The sequence below is a fragment of the Triticum dicoccoides genome, chromosome 5B, assembly GCF_002162155.2.
Source record: "Triticum dicoccoides isolate Atlit2015 ecotype Zavitan chromosome 5B, WEW_v2.0, whole genome shotgun sequence".
In the NCBI taxonomy this organism is placed as follows: Eukaryota; Viridiplantae; Streptophyta; class Magnoliopsida; order Poales; family Poaceae; genus Triticum; species Triticum dicoccoides.
The window spans coordinates 478,132,741-478,147,278 of NC_041389.1; positions in this window are offsets into that span (position 1 = coordinate 478,132,741).

Consider the following 14,538-nt stretch of genomic DNA (forward strand, 5'->3'; position numbering starts at 1 on the left):
TTTTATATTACCACGGCCTATTTAATGGATAACATGTAATATTATTTTTAGTACTATTCGCCTTCACTTACTGGTGGGTTCCATGTGTGCTCTATCTCTCTCTCCTCCCCTTTTGCGTTTAGACGCACGGGCAAACACGAAGAACTCGCGGGCAATGTTACCGTTGACCATATCTGGACGCGTTCACAAGTTACGGCACTACATGAAATGCACGTTAATTTGGAAGTATATTAAGTGCATGTGGATATTAAGTAGGATATTATTTGCGTGTTATTATGTGATTAGCACTATTTTTTGCATGAAATTAACTGTACGCTAAACGTGTTGAGCGCTTGACATTGAAGCAGTCAAGGTCGTTATATGACAAGGAATACATGTGGCTTGATGACGTTTTATATTTCATTTGATACGGCTCTAGCAGAACATTCAATCGATCAAACCATAGATTTCGTTCAGTCTGACTCCGACTTTAAATTATACGACGATCGATCTAAAATAAACGGAAATGATAAACGTTCGGATTTTAAACATGGCAATCCGAATGTTTTTCATGGCAAATTTAGATTACGCGGCGGCGGTGGGGGTGTCTTGCAGTGGGAAGCGGCTCCTCTGCCGTGCTCTATGTGTCGTCGGGCCACTGACCGACGGTGACGGCAGTGTCTTGCGCCGTTGTTGGCGTACTCCGTAGACGTTGGCCTAGCTTCAAGGAAGGCCAAAATGTTCTGGACTTCAGAATGAGTCAACTGGCGGGAGAAGGCGACTGGCATTGGTGCAAGGAAGCGGTCGACGGCAGCCATCCATGCCGCTGAGGGGGGCACTGGCACCCGCGCGGGGACAGGCGCTATCAACGGTGCTGCGGAGACATTTGTGTGCACGGTCACCGGCACGGGCGCGCACGTCAGTGCACGCGCAGGCGCATGCGCTGGCAGGTGCATGGGCACCGGCAAGGGCGTGCGCTACAGTGCACGTGCAGGCAAAGGCACTGGCAGGTGCACGGGCGCGTGAAAGTCGGCGGGGACCACGTGGAACCCCGTGGCATCAAGCTCGGTGGCAATGTGCGGCTCCCAACCCATCAATTCCACGGGGATGGGTGTTGCCGCAGTCGGGGCGATGGGAGCCGGACCGGGAGCGGGGACAGGCACGGCGTCTTCCCGCAAGGCCAGTTCAAGCTCGTCCCAAAGCGCCTTATGTTCTTGAGACTCCGGCTGGGTGTCTTCCTCAGGAAACTAGAAGACTAAGGACAGACCACCGTGATGCGGCATGGTGTACATTTAGGTCAGGCTGGTTGGAGGTAGACGACAGGAGAATCGGAGAGGAAGAGAGAAGATTGTAGCGATACCGGGTAGTGCGGGGTTGATTTTAAACTACGGCGCCCGCAACATTAAAAGTGGGATCAGTTGGGACGAAGGTGGGCGACGGAGCCTGGTCAGAGGGCTCGCCTCCCGGTGAGCCTGCACAGCGGTCTCCTCGCATGCCTTCCTGTCAGTCGGCGCAGCGGTCTGCTCGCACGCCTCCAGTCCACTCACACGCTTGCTCGGACGGCACCTGCCGATGAGAAGCGGGACTCGTGGCGGCACGTAAACGCCCATGGTTTCAATAGTGAAAGCGTTCGCCTTAACGTGAGAGGTCTTTGTTCCAAAATACCTTGGCTCTTCATTTGTGCAACTTGTCATAAGCAGCTTGTCTCAAATTGAAGAAAAAAATTACTAAGTAATATTTGTGCCATATCACGTGACCATGCTCAGTTTCAAGAATTTATGGTCACTTTTGGATTTTCTGAAATTTAAGATCCAGGATTCGGAACAATATCATAACCTGCATCATGCAATACATTTTCAAGCCATACAACTGTCATGTTGTATTTCTTAAGAAAAGATTTGGTCAAACATTTTGCTTAGTTAGACTTCAGACAAGTTATATATGCAGAGTAAAAGGATAATCCCTCCGTACCAGTGCATTGCCTGATATATTAACTCAAGTGCTAGGCACGAACAAACGGGCTCAATTCTGTGCTCATCCTGGTGTAGTAGTAGTAGTACTAGGCAATGCAATTGACGGGTGACCTTGGCTAGCGGAGACCGAGGGAATTGAACCATGCTCGGCATGGTACGTAACATTGTCTAGTTACTAAAGCATCCCTCCGTTGTTCATCGGTAGTCATTATGGACTGGGGACATGAGGGGAATTTGCTAGGGCTGGAATTCTGGCCGCCAGATATTTCGACTCGAAACGCGGAGGCTCGACTGGTTGGGGTTGCCTAATGTGCATACCACGCACGCCACCAGAAGGACACGAGCACGATTTTTTTATAGGATCAACGCGAGCCAAGGTCTGGCTGGTACGCCGCTGGGTCCTACCATTCGAGAATACGAAAGGAACCCTTTAAATTGTCGAACGAATCTATGTGTATTACAATGCCCATATTTTCCTTGCAAATACTAATCTCAACGTGGGAATTGATTTATGATGAGTTGTTGAATTAGAGTGAGTTTGTGATATAGTGATCTCGACGTGGATTTCACATTTAATGGTATCCCTAGTAAGTTTTTCAATGCAAATTCAAATTTAAAAGATGAACAATATGGAGGTGAGAAAACTTTGTATGTATCAAGCATATGACCACACACACAGAGAGAGAGAGAGAGACACACACACACACACACACACGGACACAACAACAATCCAATAAGTATAGTGCATCTATTTTTCCAAACCATGCATGTATGACATGAATTCAAAAGTACTCCTTCTGTTCCTAAATATTTGTCTTTTAGAGATTTCAACAAGTGACAACATACAGAGCAAAATGAGTGAATCTACACTCTAAAATATGTCTATATACATCCGTATGTGCCAGTCCATTTGAAATCTCTAAAAAGACTAATATTTAGGAACGAAGGGAGTAAAATGTAAGACATGCATGGTCCTCAATTCAATATTTAAAATGAACAGGAAACTGAAACATGAATATTAAGTCTAGCACTACAGTACATGCAAATGTTGTGTTTAGGCGGAGCTATGATTGTCGGGGGTCAACCCCTCGACCTTAGAAAAATTGTTAAGCTCTGTTTAGGGTTGTTTAGATTATATTTGTCCCCACCCTTCCAACCACCAATTGGTTGTGCACCCCCCACCCCTCCTCCCCGGGAGAATATCATGTGCCCCCATACCTTAGATGCTATATGCCGATACGAGTTGCTTGGAGCTTGTAGATCTGAGATGTAGTAGCTCACATGATGTCTTAATATTTTTACAGGAAACCCTGATGAGTTTGAGAATTGCACACAATTTCTACAAAAACTACTCAGATGCCCTTGGATCCCATATCCAACGACATCGAAGCTCGTATCACCGTAGCATCTAAGATGAAGGAGGACATCATATTCTCATGTATGTAAGAATATCATGTGCTACCACACCTTAGATGATTTGGTGATACAAGCTCTTCGGAGCCATTGGATTTGTGACCGAACACCTCCTCGGTGGTTCGAATGGTTTTTTGCAGAAAAGCCCCCAAAGAGTTCGGCCACTGCTTACAACCACAAAGACTGCTCAGATGCCATTGGATCTTAGATCAAATGACCTCGAAGCTCGTACCACCGTAGCATCCAAGCTGCGAGAGCACCTTATGTTTTCTCGCATGGGAGAATATGAGGTGCTCCCGCACCGTAGATTCTATGGTGATACAAATTCATGGAGATCTAACGGCCCACAGTAGGAGGTTCGAATGTTTTTGCAATATACAGCTGAGAGAGTTTGGGAATTGCACAGGAAGTACAAGTACTACGCATGTGACATTTGATCAATGATCATACGACCTAGATGCTCATATCACCATAACGGGTAATTAAGCTACGGGGAGCACCTAATATGAGTAATGGGGAGCCGTTGGATCAAAGATGCAGCAGCACACACGAGGCATGAATGTTTTATTTGCAAAAAAACCTTTGGAGAGTTTGGAAATTGCGCATAATTACAAAGACTACTCCCAAGCCATTGGATCTCACTTCCAACGGTGTAAAAACTCGTATCACCATAGCATCTAAGCTGTGGGGTGGATGTGATATTCTATGCCGCTGTCATTTTTGTTTGTAAACTTGCAAAATATGTGTAACTCGTGCCGTTACTTGTCTAACCGCGCAAAGTGTTTGTTCAAAAAAACCATCCTACACTGAAATATCAGAACAACACACGGGGGTCCCACTTGTCATTAATCAAATTTGGACCTAAAACTAACAAATCTGGAAGACGAGATTCAAACTGGCAACCTGGACTACAAAGCGTAAGTCGATAGCCTGAAACAACAATGGTTGTTGGCTTTGTCCCATAACTTGATTTTATACAGTATTACGTTGAGTAGAGTAGAGGGAGTGCCTCGTCAACACGTGCATGGCCGTTGACTCACTTACTGGTGGGTCCCAGGTCTGCGATCTCTCTCTCCTCTCCATTGTCTAACCTTTGCACGTGCACACATGAAGAGCAGCGCTAGCTTGCCGTGGTGTTATTACAACTAAAAAAAGCTTGGAAAATAGAAGAATCGCCTAGAACAAGAGACGTTGTGGCTGGTCAAGATGGAGCTAACCACACCTATCCTCCGTGCCACGTTAGCATGATGAAGTTGTGTGGCTAGTGGGGTGTTTTCGACCGACTGGCTGGGTCCCGAGGTCGAACCATAGGTACTACATCTGATTCAGTATATTTTTACACGCACATTTTTCCTCCGTGCCAAGACGTGGCACACCCTACCGCGTGGTTTCGGGGTCCTCCCGGATGGTGCACGCATATATTCTTCCTGACGTGGGACGCCCTACCACGCATTTTCTGGGTCCTCCTCGGTCGTAGCACCGAAGCAAGTAAATGAGTCATCAAATCACGAAAGACCACCTTTCCCGCCAAGTACATTAGTGAAACACGGTGGCTAGCTAGTTGGGCTAGTTCGACCGGTTAGCTAGGCCGCCGCCACATTTGTTTTTTCACCCCTTTTTTATCTACTTGCCGGCAGGTAAATTTAAATATCCACCACGGTGTTGCTCTGGTGTTTGGGTGCGGTAGGATTTTTAATTTTTGGATTGACGGGAGCAGGCGCGGCAGGATTTTTAATTTTTTGATTGACGGGAGCAAACGCGACAGCAATTAGTCACGATGACTCGGCCTGTAAAACCCACTGCTCCCTGATGTGAGAAGTCATCGACTGGTGTTTTACCATGGTGAAAACCAAAAGATTCCCCTCCCCTCGGCTGGCTCCCTCCACCTTCCCGTAGATTGCGTTGCCTTTCAGCCGTTTCTCCCCCTTTGCTTCCTCTCCCCATTGCTTCTACCTAGTGCCATGGCGGCGCAGCAGATCACGGAGTCTAAGGTGAGGCGCCTAACACAGGAGCTCCAGGCCAAGGATGCGGAGCTCAGGGCCAAGGATGTGGAGCTCCGTGAGCTCAAGGAGGAGAGTAGTGCCATGCTCCTCCGTTATGTGCAGGAGTTCACGGAGCTTCAAAGGCGCTAGGCGTCCACCACAAAGATGCTCGAGGCGTCGGCGGTGTTGTTGTAGAAAGCGGGAGATACGATAGGCCATCAGGGGAGCCGGCTGGAGCACGAGCGAGCCGATCGTGACGAGGACCAGGATCGTCTCAGCCACTTGGTGAACCAAGTTTCCACGCACGTGTTGCGGCTGTGCAATGCCTACCGTCGTGCTAGCACGACCATGCGGGTCGTCGGGCTAAACCCGTTCGACCACCCGGTCGACTTCAACGAGCTGTGGCTTCCTGACTTGGTCTCCTTCGCGAGGAGCTGAGCTGTCTCCGCGCGATGGTGGGGGCGGAGCTGGACAAGGAGGGGTTGCGGGTTGTCGTCGCCGTTGCCGGGCGAATCCTTTCAGGGCTCCGTCACTGGAATACATTCGTGCCATTGGACGTCGTCTTTGATGAGCTAGCTCCCGTCAACCGGGAGCCGGCTCAGCGAGCGGTTGCACCCTGCATCACCAAGGTCATGCGCCTCGAGAACCAGAGGGACTTCGTTGGTGTTTAGGCGCCCTCTGCATGGGCATGTCCATGTCTCGGTGCAACATGACCGTTGGATCAAACTCAGACGATGCAGATCAGTCACTGTAGCACAAAGCGTGTGGGTGTGTTTGGTTGCATTCTCATCTCAATATAGTTGTTTCCTCTTTGTGTATTTCTGTTAACCTACTAGTGTGGATTCATGCACCCTTCATGCACTCTGCCAAACACCCAAAAGTGGGTCGAGAAGGGAATTTTTGCTCCCATCCCATGCACCCTTCATACACCCTGCCTAACACTATTCGTGCTTCATATGGTTCATGTTTCGTGGAGTACTATAGCACGGTACTCTCCGTGCACTATAGACCTAGTTCTGTTAACATTGATCTCACCATTCATTCTCGATCGGACAGTCGAAAAAGCGGTACTATGTTACTACATTACTGTTCATATAGTTGACATGCGCACAACATCATTTGTTATCGTCATGTCTTACTACACTAGAAACAAGATTATGTAGTACTGATGTATGAACCACTGCACATGCCTAGTAGTAGGAGCACTGTGTATGTTCAAGTGGCTGCTGTGTTTCGCACTCCTCCGTTGTAAGAGTGGAAACACTTGCTGTAATCATTTTTTTCAGAAAAACAGTGGACACGCTCTACCGTGCGGATCCTCCTCCAGCCATGCACTAAATTACTCACTTTCGCTGACGTGTGGGACAGCCAGCATTGGGGTCCACCATCCATGCACTAAATTACTCCGTAGTAGAGTGACGGTAGACTACCCCGATCGAAGTGACGCAGTAATGCCCAAGAAGCCGTCAAATCACAAAACCCCCTCCTTTCCAGCAGTAAGTTGGAAGGACGAAACAACCATCATTTGACTCTTCTCTCTCCGCTTCCTCTCTTGAAGAAAACCCCCACTCACTTTGCTTCTCCCTCATCTCGTTCCTCATTTCACTCTTCTCTCTCAGCTTCCTATCTTGGATGGACGTTGGAGCACCGGCCGACGTGATGTCTATCGCTTTGGCCAAAACCGTCGAAGCTCATGGTACGAAGAAGCGCAAGCACCTCGCCGAGACTACCGCAGACAAGCTCAAAGCCATCACCTTGTCCAAGCCCCCCTCTCCAGGATCCCTCATTAAGCAAGTCCAGGTAATATCTCTTCTTGATGATCTTTTTCTCGATCTTGATCGTATTTTTTATCTAACACGCAGTACTAGTACTAGTAGTACAACTTTCTGGGTGATCTTGCATGTGATTTTTGTGTGCCAAATGACGGTTCTAAATTCCTATTTTGACCAAAACATGCGAGAGGTTGACACTGATTTCTTATAGATTACTTTCAACTACTCCCTCTGTCCCAAATTTCTTGTCTTAGATTTGTCTAGATATGGATGTATCTAATACTAAAATGTGACTTGATACATCTGTCTCTAGAAAAATTTAAGACAAGAATTTTGGGACGGAGGGAGTACTTTATGAACATCAATGCTACCTTTGAAGAGGGTATATTTGCCTCAGTAACTTGTGTTATGGATATTGCAAGTAATCCCTCTGCTCTCATGCCTTTGAAGACATGTTCTAGTGTCTTTCTTCACTCATTTCTATGCGTAAATGTAGTCATATATGGAGTATAATATCAAAAATCATCTTATATTTCTGAACGGAGGTAGTAATAAAATATGGTTTCTGTTTGAATTAGAACCATTTCTTATGGAGATGAAACCAAATTCTCTTTTTTGTTATTTCGAGAAGGAGAATATGTCTTAAGCTTTGCTCTAGCCTACAACATGATTGTAGCTAACACCCTCTTTAGAAAGAGAGAATCACATCTGGTGACTTTTAGTAGTGGCCAACACTCTAGCCAGATTGATTTCATCCTCTCGAGAAGAGAAGATAGGCGTGCGTGCCTACACTATAAGGTGATACCTGGAGAGAGTGTTGTACCCCAGCATAAGCTGGTGGTTGCTGACTTCCGCTTTCGGATTCATGTCCAGCGGGATAAGCGTGCCAAAGTCGATGGAACAAAGTGGTGGAAGCTCAAGGGGGAGGTAGCTCGGGCGTTCAAGGAGAGGGTCATTAAGGAGGTCCCTTGGGAGGAAGGAGGGGATGCAGACAATGTGTGGATGAAGATGGCGACTTGCATTTGTAAGATGGCCTCGGAGGAGTTTGGAGTGTCCAGGGAAGCAGAAGCGAATATAAGGATACCTAGTGGTGGAATGATGATGTCCAGAAGGCGATTAAAGAGAAGAAAGATTGCTTCAGACGCCTATACCTGGATAGGAGTGCAGACAACATAGAGAAGTACAAGATGGCGAAGAAGGCCGCAAAGCGAGCTGTTGGTGAAGCAAGGGGTCGGGCATATGAGGACCTCTACCAACGGTTAGACACGAAGGAAGGCGAAAGGGACATATATAAGATGGCCAAGATCCAAGAGAGGAAGACGAGGGATATTGGCCAAGTCAAATGCATCAAGGACGGAGCAGGCCAACTCTTGGTGAAGGACGAGGAGATTAAGCATAGATTGCGGGAGTACTTCGACAAGCTATTCAATGGGGAGAATGAGAGTTCTACCATTGAACTGGACGACTCCTTTGATGAGACCAACATGCGTTTTGTGCGGCGAATCCATGAGTCTGACGTCAAGGAGGCTTTAAAAAGGATGAAAGGAGGCAAGGCGATGGGCCCTGATTGTATCCCCATTGAGGTGTGGAAAGGTCTCGGGGACATAGCTATAGTATGGCTAACCAAGCTTTTCAACCTCATTTTTTCGGGCAAACAAGATGCCAGAAGAATGGAGACGGAGTATATTAGTACCAACCTTCAAGAACAAGGGGGATGTTTGGAGTTGTACTAATTACGGTGGAATTAAGCCGATGAGCAATACAATGAAGCTATGGGAGAGAGTCATTGAGCACCGCTTAAGAAGAATGACAAGCGTGACCAAAAATCAGTTTGGTTTCATGTCTGGGAGGTCGACCATGGAAGCCATTTTCTTGGTACGACAACTTATGGAGAGATATAGGGAGCAAAAGAAGGACTTGCATATGGTGTTCATTGACTTGGAGAAGGCCTATGATAAGATATCGCGGAATGTCATGTGGTGGGCCTTGGAGAAACACAAAGTCCCAGCAAAGTACATTACCCTCATCAAGGACATGTACGATAATGTTGTGACAAGTGTTCGAACAAGTGATGTCGACATTGATGACTTCCCGATTAAGATAGGACTGCATCAGGGGTCAGCTTTGAGCCCTTATCTTTTTGCATTGGTGATGGATGAGGTCAAAGGGGATATACAAGGAGATATCCCACGGTGTATGCTCTTTGCGGATGATGTGGTGCTAGTTGACGATAGTCAGACGGGGGTAAATAGAACATTAGAGTTATGGAGACAAACCTTGGAATCGAAAGGGTTTAGGCTTAGTAGAACTAAAACCGAGTACATGATGTGCGGTTTCAGTACTACTAGGTGTGAGGAGGAGGAGGTTAGCCTTGATGGCCAGATGGTACCTCAGAAGGACACCTTTCGGTATTTGGGGTCAATGTTGCAGGAGGATGAGGGTATTGATGAAGATGTGAACCATCGAATCAAAGCCGGATGGATGAAGTGGCACCAAGCTTCTGGCATTCTCTGTGACAAGAGAGTGCCACAAAAGCTAAAAGGCAAGTTCTACAGGACGGCGATTTGACCCGCAATGTTGTATGGAGCTGAGTGTTGGCCGACTAAAAGGCGACATGTTCAACAGTCAGATGTGGCGGAGATGCGTATGTTGAGATGGATGTGTGGCCACATGAGGAAGGATCGAGTCCAGAATGATGATATACGAGATAGAGTTGGGGTAGAACCAATTGAAGAGAAGCTTGTTCAACATCGTCTGAGATGGTTTGGGCATATTCAGCGCAGGCCTCCAGAAGCTCCAGTGCATAGCGGACGGCTAAAGCATGCAGAGAATATCAAGAGAGGGCGGTGTAGACCGAATTTGACATGGGAGGAGTCCGTTAAGAGAGACCTGAAGTATTGGAGTATCACCAAAGAGCTAGCTATGGACAGGGGTGCGTGGAAGCTTGCTATCCATGTGCCCGAGCCATGAGTTGGTTGCGAGATCTTATGGGGTTCACCTCTAGCCTACCCCAACTTGTTTGGGACTAAAGGCTTTGTTGTTGTTGTTGTTGTTGTTGTTGTTGTTGTTGTTGTTGTTGTTGTTGTTGTTGTTGTTGTTGTTGTTGTTGTTGTTGTTGTTGTTGTTGTTGTTGTTGTTGTTGTTGTTGTTGTTGTTGTTGTTGTTGTTGTTGTTGTTGTTGTTGTTGTTGTTGTTGTTGTTGTTGTTGTTGTTGTTGTTGTTGTTGCTGTTGTTGTTGTTGTTGCTGTTGTTGTTGTTGTTGTTGTTGTTGTTGTTGTTGTTGTTGTTGTTGTTGTTGTTGTTGTTGTTGTTGTTGTTGTTGTTTGAATTAGAACCAGGTCTGCGGTGGAGATGAAGTTCTCAAAGTCATGCCGTGTGAACTGGAAGACCTGAGGATGAGTTCTACTGCTAAACTATCCAGTTGATGTGTCCTTGTCGCCACATGTCCTGAACTAGTGTTTTCCTGTAGCATTGTTGTCAGGCGTGTTCTCGAGGTTGTACTTGACCACAACAATTTCCTGGTTGTGCCTTCGATTACAAAGGGTGTGGTTCTTGTAAAGCTTCCCAACAAATCTGATGCGGCCTGTCTTCATCATCATGTTTATGAGTGGAAAGACCACTCTGTTAGGTTCTCCAAGGTTGACGAGATGGTGATGGTGTAGGTAGACATCTCTCACGAAGTCCATGGCCTAGTCAGTTATGTGGGGGTTCATCTCGTAGGTCGGTGGCAAGAAATAGTATGCAGAGTTTAATTAGTGCAACTTTCCTTGTCTGTAGTAAGTACTATTGTTCAGTACTTGATTTTTGTTTGTGAACCCTGTATTGTTTATTAGTACTGTCGCTTTTGGTGTGTGGTCAGTCCTGAGAACGGTCTATGTTAATGTCCGTCCACTCAATTCAGTTTGTATATTTTGAAGTATCCATATCATCTTTTTTGTGAGGACGGATTATCAATTATGGTTACACTCCAATATCTGTATGCATTGCAGGGTTTATCGCACCCACGAGGATTTCTAGTCCCATGGATGTTCGGTCCATACGATTTGTCACGGGCTTTGGACTGTCCTGCTTGTGGGAGTAGGTGGGGGCCCTGTATGCCACCCGTAGTTGGACGATCAATCTTCTGTTTAGTACTTCAACATAAGGATTTCCTCGTAAGGATTCACTCGTGTCACATCAAGTAAATTTTATTGATTTACTATCAAAATCTTATTGATTTAATGTCATGTTTTCTTTCTTTTCCTGCAATTTTACGATGCAGGTTTTGCCATGTGACATTCATCACAGAATAAACCGTTTGGTTTGCTCTACGATGGCTATTTTTGCAGGTTTCACTTCTTATGTCGTGTCAGTAACGAAGGCACTGTCCATCACTTATATTACTGGAAAAAATTGGATCAGTTTGTTGTCTGAGTACAAGCTGAATCCCTATGATGAATTGCAATTTGGTTTAACAAAAACGCCACAATTTGTCCTTATCGCGTTTAAAAGAAATGAAGAAAAAATTGGATCACGGTCACGAAGCGTAGTCAAGTTAGAAAGCTGATCATAGCAGACCAGACACGATCGCCGCTGCCTCACACATCGGTACCACCTTCAGTAATGGATCGAGCACCAGCAGTTGCTCTAGCACTGACAGCGGCAACAGCTCAGTCTGATCTAGCTGAGGATTGGGCACCGACCGCGTCATCGGATCAGGCTGATCTACCGGAGGATTGGGCATCGACACCAGCACCTTCTCCGACACCGGCACTAGCTCTACAAGGAGCACCATCTCCGGCAGCAACAGCGGCAACCGAACGAGCAGTTGCATCGGCAACAGACTGGGCTGCAGTTCGCACTTCATATACCAAAGTCCTTACAAAAACCGACATGTCCACCTTCTTGGTAAGCATTGGCCGCCCAAGTGCTTCGTTATTTTTTCTTTCCATGTTGTTTGACATGATTCACTGTGTTGATCTAACTGTTTAGGTATGTCTTCTTGTTTGCAAACAGAGAATTCCTAGAGCAACAAGGGAGTCGTTCAACAATCCGGGTGACCATGGCCAAGTTTCTCTTACCATGCGCAGCCTTGGTGTGAATGAACCTGCTCAATATACCGTAAGTACAAAGGATGGTCGCATGATGATTGATGCTAAAGGATGGTCAAGGTTCAAATCTAAATCATATCTTGCGGTAGGGGATGATGTAAAAATCTAACTTTCTCGGCAAGGAGAGCTGGTCCAAATCAACTTTGAAATTCTTCAGTAGCAGCACGCAACTGCCGAACTGATCTATCCTTCGAGTGATTTTGATGTAATAATCTGGCATGGTGAAACAAGTGTCCTATGTGTATAAGTAGTACGACAGTATTATTTATCACATGGTATATTATTGATAGAATTGCAACTCCCATTGATGGTTAGGAACTGTCGTTCGATTTCATTCCAACAGCTGCCATGCTTTATTCAATTTTGTGTATTCGCCTTGCGACGGCATCTAAAACCAGCGCCGTACCGATCACTTGCAATATGAAAAGCGCTGAGGTAGAACACATGGGCACCCAAACATGTAGAGAGGGCCTGCGGCCCAAAGTCCAGAACCGTGAGCCTGAGTATTATATTCTCAGCTGAACCCCCATATGACCCCTCAAAAAAAACTCAAAAAAAGCTGAACCCCCATAATGCACGTGTGTTGCACGAACATCAAGATGCATTTGTATGAGTATTTTATCTTATGAGAGAAAAGGATGAACGAGGGATGGCCTTATTTGCCAATGTGGAGAGGTGTGTGGGTACCTTTTTGCAAAATTGCCATAGTTTCCTTCCTATCCGTCAGATATAAATCGACCGGCCTATATTGCAGGATGGCAGGCACACCATCATCACCAACTCGTCTATACTGTGTTAAAAACAACTCTATTTTTTATAATTATATATGTTATATATATTCCCCTTGATTTTTCTTATGTATAAAGGTGTGATATATAAGATTTGTATATTTCTTTACAGAGGGAGTATCTCTCTGTCAAAAAATATATTTATGTGTAACTAGTTACTCCTGTCTTTCTACTTCCTTTCATTGATATGTGGGGCATCCGGCAATGGGGTCCATGTGCCATATGCACAAATTAGAGTGCACAACTGCATGGTAGACACACCCCGGTCGTAGCGCCGCAGTAATGCCCAATGAGCCGTCAAATCACAAACCCCACCCTCCCTTTCCAGCTTTAGCAGTAAGCTGGACGGACGAAGCGGCAATATTTCACTGGGCCTGAATCCCCTTCTCTCTCGTCTTCTTGTTCAGAGAAAACACCCTCTCGGTGATTGCATAGGGTTTTCTCATGGAGAACCAGGTACGAATTCTTCATCCATCCCCGATAAATCCAAGTCCCTTGGTCGCGAGTAATCCTAGGATGGCAGCCCCAGCCGTTGATGCATTTTTCTTCCTACTGAATGTAGTGTGTTTCATTTGTAGTGCCCAAAGTGCGAGGACCCTACAGGTTTCTGCGGCCTTGGCGAAACGCCACACTTGTTCCTTCTCATCCTAACACAGGATTTTAAAACGCGCACAATATGTTCCTAGAATCCTCTTTTCTATCCGGGAGGGTGGGGGTTTTTTGAACATGTTGTCGACTAATTTGGAGATTTGGATTGCTATATTTGGATAAAAGGTACTACTAGTACAATGGTCAACACTGACATGAAGGAGGAAGTTATTTCTATATTTGGATAGGGAATACATTGTGTTCTCATATTATTTTTCCTGCAGTGCATTATTTGCTCTGCCAGAACACATGTACTCAAGATGCTCGGCCTTGCCATAACTGAATACACTAGTTTAATGGTCACAGTGAAGACAAGCCATGGATATAAGTTCCGAGTTGGGTTCATGAACCAAGAAGATCGCTGTTTTTTTATGGCCGAACTTGGATAAACTTTCTCAAGTGTTACGGACTGAAAGTTGGCGCACGAATGTTGATGGAAATAGCAGAACCTGATCTCATCTTCACTGTGATCTTCCACCCCGACGTTGTTCTAATTGTTCATCCATGTTAGTTTTGTATCTGGTTCTTGCTTGTTGCCTCGATTACTTCTTAATCCACCTATTATGCCTAACTAATCACAATTTAACTTTAGAAGTAATCTCTCACGAAGATGCTACTTCTAACTAATATTTTCTTATAATTGGTGGCATGTGTAGGTTTTTTCAGAGTTAAGCAAGCTGCTCGTTTGTTATTCTGTAATAACTCGGCTGTTACTGACGGCACTAAAGTTGACTAGGACGACATCCACAAGTTCCTACACTTTATTGATCGTCTTGAGGTCCTTGTGGGGCGTTTCAATGGAGGAAGGCCACGTGGGATATGTGTGCCACTGCTGCACTCGTTGAACAGGTCCAACTGTGTCGAGAAACTTATGGTACGAGCTGTTTTCTGTT